Below are 14,773 nucleotides of genomic sequence, written 5' to 3' on the forward strand. Positions count from 1 at the left end.
TAACCCAAACTAATTCTTCCCTGGCACAAGACGTGTCTCTGGTGGGAGTGGAGAGATTCAAGCATTCATTCATTGATTTTTTCTCTCCTCTCATTCTGCGGACAGCTGGAGCCTCAGTCTGAACTGTTCTCATTTGCAATCGATCAGCGCAGAGATAGCTCATCCCCATCGACCTCTGCAGCACACGAGCTCAGAGGTGAGGCAGAGTCTCCTCCAAAGACACGACTCGACCTAAACTCCCACTCACAGACGCTGTTCTCTCACTCTTTAAAGTTTGGATAACACACTGTTCCTTCATTTCTTTTTTGTTACTCATTTATCATTGGCTAGTTTTTTATGAATGAACGAAAACAAAAGCTGTGGTTCAGTGGAAATGAATCCTGGAGGCAGATTTATGTTGGTTTGTTCATTTTACAGCCAAAATATGAAGGTACACAAAAAAAATGTCATCAGCAGCTTCTACCAGACTCTCCTTTGTCTTTCCCTTGTGTTGTTATCACATTTTAAACTATAGAAAAAACTAGACTTTAATTATGAAGCAGCCCCAACAGGCTGGACCGTTCGCTTAATTAAAGATCTGTTCTTATATCTGCCATGGGGGAAATTAAAGATGCTACAGTTTCTTTCCTTACACTGATTCTGATACCCACACGGTGCTGTGGGCCTGCAGCCTGCCGGAGATATACTTTGTTTTTAACCTTGTGTTTACGTACACAACCGTCTGCATCATGAACACAACTGTTCCCGTACTTGTCTCTGCACTACGCGTGTTACTGGAGGATACCTCTAGAGGGCGCAGCAGAGAGCTCAGGCTGTATTCAGCTATTGTATTTTTGTATTTGTATTGTGGGATCTAAACAAACAGACATTGAGACACTCGAGGAGGTGACTGTGATGTTCGCTCTGAGGTCACAGCAGAAACAGCTTCTGTGTGTTCGGTGGACAGAACACACCGTCTGCTCCGTCCCCGCTCCGTCTCTCCAACATGTTCCTCCGTGCTCGGACGTAACGCTCCCGGACATGTTCCCATGTAGTTTTGCAGGTTTCCACGACGACTTCTAAAACAGAACTTATCTGTCTGCAGCTGTTTGACAGCATGTTTGTCTCTGTGCAGCGGCAACGACACATCGTACAGATGTGGATCATTGAGGACTCGGTCTATCAGCTCGTCTTCAGAACTTTCTGCCATTGTTGTCCCTGCTGCTGTGTCGACCCTGTCACATCCCCTCTGCCTCTACGCTGCCCCTACTGCTCATGTACACATTGTATGTTGCGTTTTTGAGGACGTGCACAGCCGACGCTCCAGACGCAGGGAACACGTGGCACCTTTCATTTGCATGCGAACACGTAGAAGCCTCCTTTGTTTTCTGGTCGGCCTGTTTGTTGTCTTTTGTAAGTTAAAACTTCCAGTTTCAAACTAAAACTTTTACGAGCCTTTTATTGTGAAACATTTGCAGAATTACTTTGATGAGAATTTAGTGGCTTGCACGATTCCATTATTACTTCAGATGTAGCTACTGCCATCTTGTGGCAGTTGTTTGTTATGACAAAATACAGTTTGACCCGGAAATGAACGTACACATGTAGAGCGACTAAAATAAGTCAAAACACTTGAATACATCACCGTGTTGTGAACATAACAGATTATAAAGCTAAAGATATCACATTAAAAGGAAACACACAGTGAGTGTTAGTGAAGCACCTGTCTGCACCTTACTGCCGCCTTTAATACTAAAGGCTGTAACTACACCTGGAGGAGGTTACGTTGAAATGAATTGTGGGTAATCATTGGGCTGGGTGGGAGACAGACTCTGCGTCTTCTGTGGGGGTCTGAGGACAGCAGGCCGAGCAGATGGATGTGAGGCAGGACAGACCTGCACAGGGTCAGCTGGTCAAACCCCCCGCTGTTCCACCGTGTCACACACACCGAGTGTGAACCCCCCCCCACAGCCTCCATCCTGCTCCATCACGCCACAGAACATTAACCTCACACACCGTGTGCAGCCCCTCTGAGTGCTGCTCTGCCTGATTATCTGTGCTGTTGCATGTTTCAGCACATTTAGGTCAACTCGCTTCTTTCCTGCTCACCACGTTTGTTTTCATCATCTCCTCTTCTATCAGACTCTCAAACAGCCAGATTGAACATCATGCTCCATTAGGCCTGTCACTTTGTAATTTAAATATATCGTTCGAACCTGGTGAAATATTAATAGTTCCAACGATAATGATGAGATGGAATTTAAAGTTGAACATATCAGATCACGCTGCCCACCAACCAATGAGAAATCTGCTGTCCCAGAATGCTTCACGTTTAAAGCAGTGTGCCTTGTAGTCCAACAGGTGGCGATAACTCGCTGCCTGCTACGAACCAATGGAAGAAACCAACGAGCCAAGCCATCGTTAACCTTTCCTGCTTCAGCGTCCCGACTGTAATCAGGAAGCACAGCGGAGACTTATTGTTGTTCTGCTGCAGGGCCGAAGCTGTAGCTAGCTTCAGGGCTAACTCCCATCACTTGGATACACCTGCAGCAGACCTAAGCTGTACGTTAGCTCTGTTGTTGATGTTACTGTCGATACAGTTCAACGTTGAATGCGTTGGATTTTTGGGAAAAGTGACAGTCCTGTGATCAATACTGGAATCAGCATCAGCTCACAAAGTCTGTGCTTAGTTGCTCTCGATGTAGGATTTGTCCCTGGACGCTGGAAGTTTGGGAGTCAGGATGAGGAAGAACTAAAGGATTTGAAAATGAAGATCCAGCGGCCGACTACAATTTGAGTCCCAAGATTAAGATCGGACTGCCTCAGAGCAGGCGGTGACTTTATCTCATGGAGCTACGCTCAATTAAAGCACAAAAAACGATCTCAAGATGAAGATTATTTAGGGTCTAACCATCGTTGTAATCTAAAGCACTTCGTCCATGCTGCACTCGAGGCCTCTCCATCAGCCCAGAGAGTCCATGCGAAGGATCACGGTTTATTCTGCTGTCACTGGATTTATGTTTTCTGTCGCGCTACAGACACGCTCCAACTGACCACAGAGAACCTCAGTGTCCTTACATTTATTCGGTCCCTTTTTATGTGCTTGATGACACATTTGGAAGCTGCTAATGAAACATTCATGATGTTTGATACTGTCACAACCAGCAGCACCACACCCCCTAAGTGTTGTCTACAAGGACATAATGATCTTTGTATGTGTCTGTTTGTCTTTGTCATCAACATTCAAAATGAAAGGAGAGAGAAGAAGCACCAAGTCAAATCTTTTATTTCAGAAACAACAAAGAAGAAAAATATATTTTTCATCTTGATAAGAAGTTAGAACGACGTTTATTCAGACTTTAATAACTTGTTAAAAATTCATCTGTATCAGCCCAAGAATATGTTCTGTCTGCTGCGGCTGTGTACACATTCTGCCTTACGATTTATGTTTTATTAAAAATGATGATTTTATTTACACTTTAATATTTCATCTGTTAAATATTCTTCAGATAAGTTCTACTTTATTTAAACGTACACAGTCTATATTTATGAGGAGACGTTCTCTGTGAGGAGAGAGAGAAAATGTTTTTCTGCTCGTTTTAAAGTGAAAATAATGTTTCTGTTATTTATCTGTAATTTCATGCATCAGAGAGACGCTCAGTTTTTACAGTAAATTAACAGGCGTGTTAAACACTAACATTAACCTCACAGTCCCGTGACATCATCAGTTAAAGCTGCTCTCTCTGCTCAAGTATGTTATATTCATACGTCCACTTCATCGCTCATGTAATGGCTGTGGTCTGTATGTTCACTGCATGATGGAAGTATCTGTGTTCATACTGTGTGAGCTCTTACAGTGCTGGTGTCTCAGAGTGTCGGGGTGTGACTCCCTCCAGTCCTCGCTGATTAGTCCTGTCTGTTCCCATCAAATCAATCTGCTCTCATAAAAACGGCACACAGACAGACAGCTCCATTTAAATTAGCCTCTGTTTGTGCACCTTTGATCTTTCCTCCCTCACATACTTGAAGGGCTCATTAATCTGCCTCCAGAGCTCGATACGAGCACCATTTCATCGCAGATGTATTTGGTTGACTGTGTCGAAGGCTGCGTGCCCTTCAAAGGATTACCAATGTTCAGATCAATCACCATAATCCCTGAATCCTGCAGCTGAAGACACAACCAGTGACCAGACCAGATTTCTCACTGACACTTTCTCTATGAAATGTTAATAATTATGTTGCAAACTGATTTCCACGGTTCGTTTTTAATCTGGTTTGTAGAATAAAGCCAGACCAGCCTTTTCAGTGAGCCTTTAAAGCTGCACAGAGACAAAGTGAGACATCACAGTTCTGTTTATGATGTTGGAGTCTTACTGGGACACTGAAATCACCATCTGCTGGTAGTGAAAGTTTATTCCCTGTGTGCACACGGCGCAGGCTCGCTGCTGAGGCTGGCTGCTGAGGCTGGCTGCTGAGGCCCCAGCCGTCCCCGTCCCTCAGCTGCGTGTAATATGATGAACGGTGAGCCTCTAAAACACTCTGCTCTGCAGCGGGGGAGAAACTGCAGCGTCAGGGCGTTTTCACTAAGCACTGCCACTGTCCCTGACATCAGGGAAGCTGGAAGCAGCCTCACAAAATTAAGTTTCTCCACCAGAAAATGCCCCCATCACCCGGCGCTAGACTGACTTTGACGATTTATCAAACAAGGCCACATGCACTTGTTGTGTTTCAGGCAGAGTGCTGCTGTAGGAGTGTTTTCACTCTTATCCAGAGTTTTTTTTTATTTATGATAATGAGACATGTTAAATCAGAGAACCGTCAAACAATTACATTAAGATTTCTGTTCACTGTACAGTACAGAAAGGATCCTTACAGAGATAGACCTTTTTGTTACAGAGGAAGATGATTGTTTTAACCACACACAGACGTTACAACGCTCTCTGCACACACACCAGACTCCATTCATAAAAACAGTCATTTTACCTGTAGAAGATGGGGGTTGCTGGTTTCCCGCTGCCTCGACTGGTTATTTTGCTATTCTGTTATTTTGTTGAGTTGGGTAAGATGAAAACATTTCAACAACTAAAGTCAAACAGCAAGACAAGAAAACTAAATGATCAAGGCAGCAGTGGACATGAAACCTCAGTGTCCTGTGAGGTTATAATCACTGGTTTTCTCAATGGAGTCTGGTGTGTGTGCAGAGAGCGATGTAACGTCTGTTTGTGGTTAAAACAATCATCTTCCTCTGTAACAAAAAGGTCTACGGTAAATGTAATGTACTTATATATCTAGTTTCTAGTCTTCTGACCAGTCACAGCTGCTTTTACACTATGTGTCACATCCACCCACTCACACAATCATTCATTCGCACACTTATGGCAAAGGCAGAAGCCAATCTCTAATCAGATCTATGCCCATTGGCTCTGCCACCGGGAGCAATTTGGGGTTCAGTGTCTTGCCCATGGACACTTCGACATGTGACTGTAGCAGGGATTGAACCACCAACCTTCCGATTGAGAGACGACCGACTCTACCAACGAGCCACAGCCGCCCCGCTCTTTCCCTGGAGGGATCCTTTCTGTCATGTTGTCAGACACTTAGAATAACAATCTGAGTGGAAAAAACTGTTTGCGTACTTTGATTGGCTGCATTTGCCGTATAAGATGTTCCAGTCATTACAGCCTGTCTTTCCTACAGATACGTATATTTAGCTTTGTTACAACACTGAGTATTTTCATATGAAGGGTTTTGGCCACTGTATGCTCCTGTGTGTAAAAGCATCCCTGTCTCATGTTGTTTCAATGATCAGGGGTAAAACACACACATGCTTTCTGTGCAGAAATACAGGCCGGAGTCGATCTGAAGCTCAAACGTGAAATCCACAGAATTTCTTCCAAAGTTCTTCTTTGTGTTTCTCTCCCTCCCCCTCAGCTCAGCATGGAAACTCTGTGTGAAGAACTACAAAGAGACATTTGCACCATAAAGAACATTAACTTTATAAGATCCCCATCTGATTTGTCAAACTTGGGCTGAAGGCTCGTGTTAGCTTCAGACGAACTAAGAAAACCAGCTTTTTAACGAGAACCTTTAAAAGTCACCCCCCACCTCTTAGCTTTGAATACCAGGAGGAAGGAATCTTTTCACGGAGGGGAGGAGTGATCCCAAAATAACTCTGTCAGTGTGGTAATATATACAAACTGTACATGGAGAAAGTTCAGCACATTTGCAGGTGAAGTCAGTGTGAAGATCTGAATGATTCATGATGGGAATGTTGATGATGACCTGACTGAGGTCGGGCCAATCACAACCGTTTATCCAACATGGGGCGGGGTTTAAGCACAGCAAAGATGACTGCTGCTGATCGGAAACATTATGAATCCTACTTTAAAAAACAATGTGCTTTACATGCTTTAAACACAAACTTTAAACACTCTCAAAACAAACTCAAAAGAGCATAAAACATCATCAGTTCATCACAACGTGTAAATGTGAACTCACTGCAGATACATGTAGCCACACTTGACACCGAGCCGGGGCTCCACCCACACACACACACACACACACACACACACACACACACACACACACACACACACACACACACACACACACACACACACACACACACACCTTACTAACTGAAAACGTTCCCTAAACTCTCTCTGACTCTCTCGACATGTTAGAAAGTTCTTACAGCAAAGCAAACGCTGCTTACATCGACAACATGCAAATGAAAGGAAAAGAATCGCTGGGATTTTACAGACAACTGGGTGCAGACAGAAGCAGTAGATCTCAGATCTCAGATTACAGATAAACTCTATTTCAGTTTAAACAAAACGATAAAGTAAGAATTAAACAAAGTAAAATAAACACATTTCATTCAAACTGTTGTGAGTTGTTGTTTTCATATAAACCATCTCAAACTCACTACAACAGCCGTAAATCTGTTTCCTGTGTTTCTGAGTGAAACCAAGAAACTGAACCTGTCACAGTGCATTATCGTTTAGCTCGTCCCGAATACCTTCACTGACAGACACGTCCTGGATTAAAACCTACACTCGAGCCTGTATTCAGAGCTCTGACATGTTTGACATATGTTAATGTCACCCTGAGAGGCTGCCAGCTCGCTCTCTGCCTGAATAGATTATTTGGCAGAAAATCCGACCCTGTGACATAAGCTTCATTTGAGAAAAGGTCATGCAAAAAAGACAGCTCTCCCAGCGACTCGCGTACTCCTCCTCTGCTATTTACCTGGCATTTACTGCTGCCAATGTATTGTGAGTCATGTTTAAATATCAAGCACCTCTTGTAAATATTCATGACGATCGGCCGCACCAACAGGACAGGAGTATTCTCAGGAACATCTAATGAATAACTGAAGCCTCATGAATAATGAACAGCGTTGCTTCAGTTTCGGGTGGAGGCGGTGCAGGTGCGGGTGGCGGGCGGCGGCCGCGGCGTGCTCTTTGTTGCAGTGATGATGCGTAGCTTTGGAGTCGTACACCTCCGACCTGAAGAAAGTCTCCCCGCTTTGCCTCCGCTGTGTTAATGACTGTGTTGACCGCGCGCTCCTGTACATGAATCGCTGCAGGATTAGCTTCTTCGTTCTCGCTCCGTGGCCCCGATTGCTGCCAATTTTAATGGCTGCTCTTTGCTGGTCAGATAGATGTGGGCTCAGTGAGGGGGAACAGGATTACCTTTGCTTCGGGGGGGTGTTTATGGATAAAAGCTCAGACTGCTCACTTCACTCTCTTTATCTCTGTGTACAGTAAAAACACACACGTCTCTGGTTTCAGAGGCTCAACTAGCAGGTCATCCTTTTATGTGTAGGCAAACAATCGAACCTGGACCCACCGCTCGCTAAAGATCTTGTTTTTGAACCTCAAAGCGATAGAAAATTGAAGCTTTTCCTTTAAAAAAGGAGAAAAGAATTGCTTGTAATATCTTGCTGGATACTGTGGCATATTTGAGACTATAGTGTCAGTGGGGGGATGGTGAGACAGCTGTCGATAGCCCTCCCTCTGGAGCTTGCAGTCAGGCAGAGTCTCTCTAATGAAAAAGACATGGCTGCTATCCCATCAGCCTGCAAATGGCTATGTTAGAGTCCAGACGGTGATATGAACAGCATGTCTGCAGTTTGTAGAGTCACAAAATCACAACTTTATCGTATAAATGCTTCATGCACTGGTGTATAAATATTCAGCTGATAGATAAATTGGTCTTAATCCATCATGTCATTTTGGTTCCAGCTGAAACCGATCGATCCCCAGTGGGAACCTTTGGGCCAGAAATGTGCAAACCCTGCAGTTCCTCTGGCGTCCACTTGAGGCTGTCTCCAGCAGTGAGTCAGTCCCCATAGAGTCCCATGTTAAACTTTACAGCAGAAATAAACATGTTTACAGCCTGGTACATAAAAAAGAGTTTGGGTCTCTATAGCTCATTTCTCTCTTCAAGACAACTGTACGGGGAGAATCTTTAAACAGCTCACCTGTTTACATTATATTAAGGCTTAAAGTGATGCAGCATTAGGGGCGTGGCCTCTTTGAGTGACAGCTGGGAGCTGCTAGCTGTCTGCTAGGTGTCCCCTCAGCTAACTCAGTCACTGAACGTAACCTCTGGGCCGTGTTTCTATGTTAAATATCGGACAAATAATCCGTTTCACTTTGCAGATTTGAGTGCAGGTTGACGGAGCAGCAGAGTGGATCTACTTTCCTGCCTCTGGTAGGCTGGACGTCCCAGATCTTTGTAACCATGACAACAAATCAGAGGTCAGACTGGGTCGTCGTCATCTTCATTTATTCCTGCTTGTTATACGTTAATTGCCTTTACCTTCTGCCTGCCGTCACATGATTGGATGGGGTATTTTTACGGGTGACTCTGACGGCTCGGCTTTAACCTGTTTACATTTCTGTGATCACAATCTTATGAATGAAACCTGAAAGTTTTTCCTTTGAGCATTCCTCTTTCTACATGTTTTCCCTCGGTCGCACCTTTGAGCCTCTCTGTAATCTCCCTGTTACCTCCGCGAAAATCAAACAGGTGCATTTGGCCTTTCAACTCTTGATATAGAACTGAAACATGTAGATTAGATCATCTATCGTCAGCGCTCTGCGGCTCTGTGATAAAGCCTTATGACAAATGTGAGTATGATTGTATAATGTAAACGCTGTGAGAGTGATAACAGCTCTGTATGGCGCACTAGGAGCTGTGATGTGCATTAGAGTGATAAAAGGTTTCCTTTCATGTCCCAGAGTTCGTCTCAGCGCGGCGTGTATCATGAGCTGTATGGATTTCCTCCGTTTCCTGGAGGATGGTTCCTGCTGCTCTTTAATCTTTCCTCCGAGACTAAAACGAGGTGGAAGTTCAGAGTGAAATATCTTCACTTCTGGGTGGATTATGAAGCACGTCGGTGTCTCAGTTTAAACATAAAAAAAAAGATGGACTACAGATTAAACTTCTTAAAAATTAATCTCTTTAAATCTTCTTAAACATCTTTTACACAACAGTTTATGAATATATTAAGTTAACTTTTCTACTGTTTTGTTTCTTCATGCACTTTTTTCCTTTTATTGCACTTTGTAACATTTAGAAGTTTACACATAACTTGCATATGAAATTATAACAAGTGAATTTTGCACTTTAATCCTTGATATAGAACTAAAAACGTCATGTGATTTATGTCAGGATGATTCTATATAGATATCAGAGTACAGTGAGTTTGGATTTAGAATCATCAGAGCTTTGCTTTATTTATCATGTAAAATATAAATGTCACAGGTCTCATACAGACAGTCTGTGAATCACCTCCTGCAGCAGCTTCCTGTTTCTCCTCCTGCTCTCTGTCTGAACCTCTCTATGACTTTATAAACATCAGCACATGTGGCCCCATCATGCAGTTTGAGATGTGAGAAACTGCAGCCATAATTAAATGGATGAACATCTATAACATGATTGCATTTGTCCAAATGAAAGGACTTGATGACCTCTGGGTGGCCATGTTTTAAAGTGCACCACACATTTGTACATTACATCCCAGCTCAGCACACCTCCCCAACACACCTTTACACCATGGAAGCTATGAACATATATAGCTAACTGCTAGCAGTGTGCACAGGAAAACAGGACAGCACATACTGAGGCTCCATCCTCCTCAGTGTGAGTAAGTTCATGAACAAACGGCGTAAGATGAAGAGGCAAGGAAGGCGACGAGAGGTCAGAGGCCGAGCAGCCAGACGTGCGCCATGTTGAGCTAGCAGCTAACTTCTGTGCAGCTGGAGCGATAGAAACAGACTGGACTGCACAAACATCCTGTGGTCACAATCATGCAGACAATTAGCTCTGTTTTCAGCCTGAACACACCCTCAGTCTGCTTATAAGTAGTATTATTTGTGTCTATGTGACGCCTGCAGTGAAAACACAGAATTCAGATTCTATTATTTCAGCTCTGGATGGAAATGAAAGCCGGCCCTCTTCATGCATCATTATGCAGGTCACACTGATCACAGACATCAGATCTGCATCACATGAGGGGAAAACAACAGCATCACAGGGACGTGTTTCTGTGCGGAGAGAACACGACCTCAGAGAGCCTCGACTGTGCAGGTCACACCTGGTCAGGACGCAGAGGGAGGAAAATGAGCTGAGCCGTCCTCACTGAGCTGCAGCGCGGCTGCTCTGCTCAGCAGGAAGCACGAGGAGGCAAACTGAGCGAGCTTATTAATTATAGTAACTTATCACCCCGAGAGCGGGGAGATAAAATGATACAACTGGACGCTATGATTGGGAACATGACATTCATTTTGAGGATGAACAGAAGCCCCCCTCACTGGGCGTCCTGTGCCTTCAGAAGAGCATTGTAGAAACAGTGAATTTGAACCTGAAGCTGCTTTATTTTGCGTCTGTACTCGTTTAAATGACATGGTTGGTTTGTTTCAGAGGCGAGGAGACCTCTGTGGAGGATTCGGCTCTAGTTAGAAATACTTGAAAGATGAACACTGAAGGAAATCCTCACGTAAACAAGCTGAACTCCTTGAATCAAGCAGAGCTAATGTTAGCAGTCGCCCCCACTCGACATGCTGATACATGACACGAACCTTCATCTTTTTTATTAGTTTAATTATCTCAACATTAAGAAAATAAAGCAGCCTTTAAAAAGCGTGATAGACAACTTCAGCACACGTTAACTGACTTTATTTGTGAACTCATAAAACATCTGTTTTCTTCAGGCTTCTGTCAGGATACTCCTCAAACTTGCAACATTACCTGTGTGCCTTGTGTTTAATGTAATAAGAAACAGGACCTGCCGAGGCAGAGCAGGAGTAAACTAGCATTGTGCCTATATTTATACCCCGAGCATACAGTGAAAAATAAACCTAGATTAGATGTTTTTCCCTAATTCCCCCGTCCTGTCAGACGGCTCTGCACTGCCAGAATAACTTCAGGAGGAGCCACTGGGGCAATCTATCCTCGCCTCTGAAGGGAAATGCATTCAGCCCGACTGCATGTCTAATAGAAGCAGCAACGACACTATTTCTTATTAAGACAAATAAGCCCCAGTGCCAGAGCCAGGGTGCAGAGGAGCCTTAATGTGATGCTGTTATTAGGAGGCTCCTCTCCACACCTCATCCAATAAAGCTGCTCCGCTCTGATCTGAAGGGAGCGGATAGATTTGTCACTTTGCTGTGTTGGACTCGTTCTAAATCCTGCTAATTACTGTCGCACACACTTCTGGCTGCCTGAAGAACAAAGGAAAAATACAGCAACTTCAGTGACACAGGTCTGTAGTTAGTGTAAAGCCCTGTGAGAGTCGTGGAGCCTGTAATATAAAAGTGTTGCACGACTTCTTGTCAGTTTTAATATATATATAGAGAATGAAGGCACAGTTACATCACTGTTTAAACTGGTGACAGTGTGAGACTTAAAAGCTGCAGGAACTTTTTCTAAGGACGGGACTTTAGAGGGAAATCAATGCATTTCCATCACGTGAACACAGCGTCTAAGCACAGTCCAGGAGACTTTAGTTGTCCTGCCCAAAGGTCCCGTCTCGTAGGTTATTTGTTTCTGAAGGAATGGGGACTTTTGGGGGACAGGCAGCACTCAGCCGACTCATCTGCTGAATCTTCTGGACTCAGGGTGTTTTCACTCACGCCATTTCTTTGTTGCCAGAATCATTTTATTTTCTTCGCCTTTGTTGTTTCTTCTTTAAGCCACCAACCCGAACAGCTGATCTGATGCAGCGCACTGCATGTGAACGAATACAGACAGCAAGGGCATTGCACGTATTTCAGGCACTCTCCATGGGCCTGTCCCTGCAATTAAACGATCCATCCATCCATCCATCCATCCATCATCTATACCCCTTATTCTGTTCAGGGTCACGGGGCCTGGAGCCTATCCCAGCTGTCATTGGGCGAGAGGCGGGGTTACACCTGCACAGGTCACCTGTAAATCACAGGGCTGTCACACAGAGACAGACAACCTTTCACGCTCACATTCACACCTTCATTTAGAGGCGATTTAGAGTCACCAGTGAACCTAACGAGCATGTCTGTGGTCTGTGGGAGGAAGCCACGCATGCACGGGGAGAACATGCAGACTCCACACAGAAAGGCCCACTACGTCTGAACCGGGACTCGAACCAGGAACCTTCTAGCTGTGAGGTGACAGCTCTTAACCTCTAATATCTTTGAACTTCTCACATGAGGGCCGGTGTAATCAGTCCCCTTCTTGCCCCCAGTCCAGAAATTGTTTTGTTGTTTTCTTTAGTTATTTTGGAAATGTGTCTCCAACAGTTGGAAATGTGGGAAAAGAGAGGAGGGAGGACATGCAGCAAAGGGCCGAGGGTCGGAGCTGAACCCAGAGCTGCTGCGTCAAACGCTGTGACTGTATTCATGCCACGCGCACTTGAAGCACTGAGCTAAGCCGACGCCTCAGACAGACGTTTTTATTGTTACAAAACATGAAAAAGGAGATTTGAAGTCTTTAAATCTTAAAATCTTAAAATAAAATTAATTTGTGTCGGTGGGACTTTCACTGAGTGGTAACAGTACATTCAGGTCAGACCCTGTCCACAGCTGAAGCCTGTGATCCAGCTTCATGCAGATGAGCAGACACGTAATGAAGAGAAGTCTGATCATCTTTGATTGCAAAATATGATAATGATATGTAAATGCACATTAAAACTGCATCATAAAATTATGCATTGTACAATTTCCTTTATGCAAAAATCCTTCAATCAGATTAATGTGCAAGTTTCCACAGAGAGAGTGTGGAAGAGGCTGGAGCACCGCGGCTTGTTTGAGACACAGCTGGACGTGCAGTTATTTATCCTTCTTCTAATAACTTATATTCATTTTAAATTCCTGTTCTGAAGAAATACTAGTTCATTTTTGGTTCCTTTGCTAAGCTGGATTCAGTTCTATAGGTCTCCTCACACATCACATATGAGAGAGAAGGCGTTTAATTTAACTATTCAACTTTTCTTTCGCTTCCTTTGACACCCGTCACGCCAATCTAATATAAACGTCATTTCATGTGTATGTCATTGTGTTCTATATGAATATGTGCTTTCTGTCAGGCTCTGTATCTTCAGCTCTCCTTTCTCTCTGTCTGCAGATGAAGTTTCGTTTCACGAGGATATGAGGAGCTGAGTGACTCTCTGACTGACAGACTCTACAGGCGGGAGGAAATTAAGCTGCAGGTAGGATAGGTGGGTTTAAACTGAGAGAGAGATGCAAAGAGAGACTCTTTGAAGAAGAAAGGCCTGAATCCGCGCTGACTCTTCCACTGACCCACAGCCTGGAAAATAGAAACTGATGGTTCCAGACGTTCCTGCATATTGAGTGAGATTTATAGGAAAGAATTATTAAAGGGGAAATTCTGGTATATTGGAACCTGGGACCCTTTCATCTTTTAAAAATATTTAGGGACTGAATGACTAATGACTTTGGAACGTCTCCAGTAGATGTGTTCATCCTGCAGCAGTGAAACAGGCTGTAATGGCTGCAACATAATCCTTGATGGGTCAAAGGTCGTCCACTAAAAGTTCTTGTTGTTTCCACTGACAGGCTCAGATTGTTATTCTAAGTGTGTGACAACATGACAGAAAGGATCCCTACAGAGATAGACCTTTTTGTTACAGAGGAAGATGATTGTTTTAACCACACACAGACGTTACATCGCTCTCTGCACACACACCAGACTCCATTCAGAAAAACAGGGATTTTAGTCACAGCACAGGACACAGGAGCTGCTGCTCTACCTCTGCCTCAATCAGCTAGTTTGTATGTGTTATTGTGTGTTAAACAATTATTATCATAAACCAGAACTACACATTTAAAACACAAGTGGACTCTCGGCAGGTACGTCAGCAACTCCTCATTCAACAATTAGTGTTTTTTTCTATGGAGTCTGGTGTGTAGTGGACGCACGAGGATCAGACACACGAGGATCAGACGCATTCACAAGCAGGTTATATGCTGCAGCTAACACGGCTAGATCAACGCTGCAGGCTGGAGCAATCTCCTGGAGCAAAGCCAAACTCTTAGTAGTCAGTGAGACTCAGAAATATGTAAACATGGAAACAAAGTGAGAGAACTTCCCTTTAAGCAATCTGACAACAAGGTTTAGTTCATCATACTTGCATTATTTTGCTGATGCTTTTAAAGGTCTGCTGCCACATCTGTAATATTTTCCATTGGAGGTAAAATGAATTTAAATCTATCAGACAAACAACATGTTGTCTCCGGCTCCAGCTCCTTAGCTCCGTGAATGTACCTCCATGTATGTGGTCACA

The sequence above is a fragment of the Semicossyphus pulcher genome, unplaced genomic scaffold (genome assembly GCF_022749685.1).
Source record: "Semicossyphus pulcher isolate SPU_LCO1_2020_fin unplaced genomic scaffold, fSemPul1.0.p SCAF_26, whole genome shotgun sequence".
Taxonomy (NCBI): domain Eukaryota; kingdom Metazoa; phylum Chordata; class Actinopteri; order Labriformes; family Labridae; genus Semicossyphus; species Semicossyphus pulcher.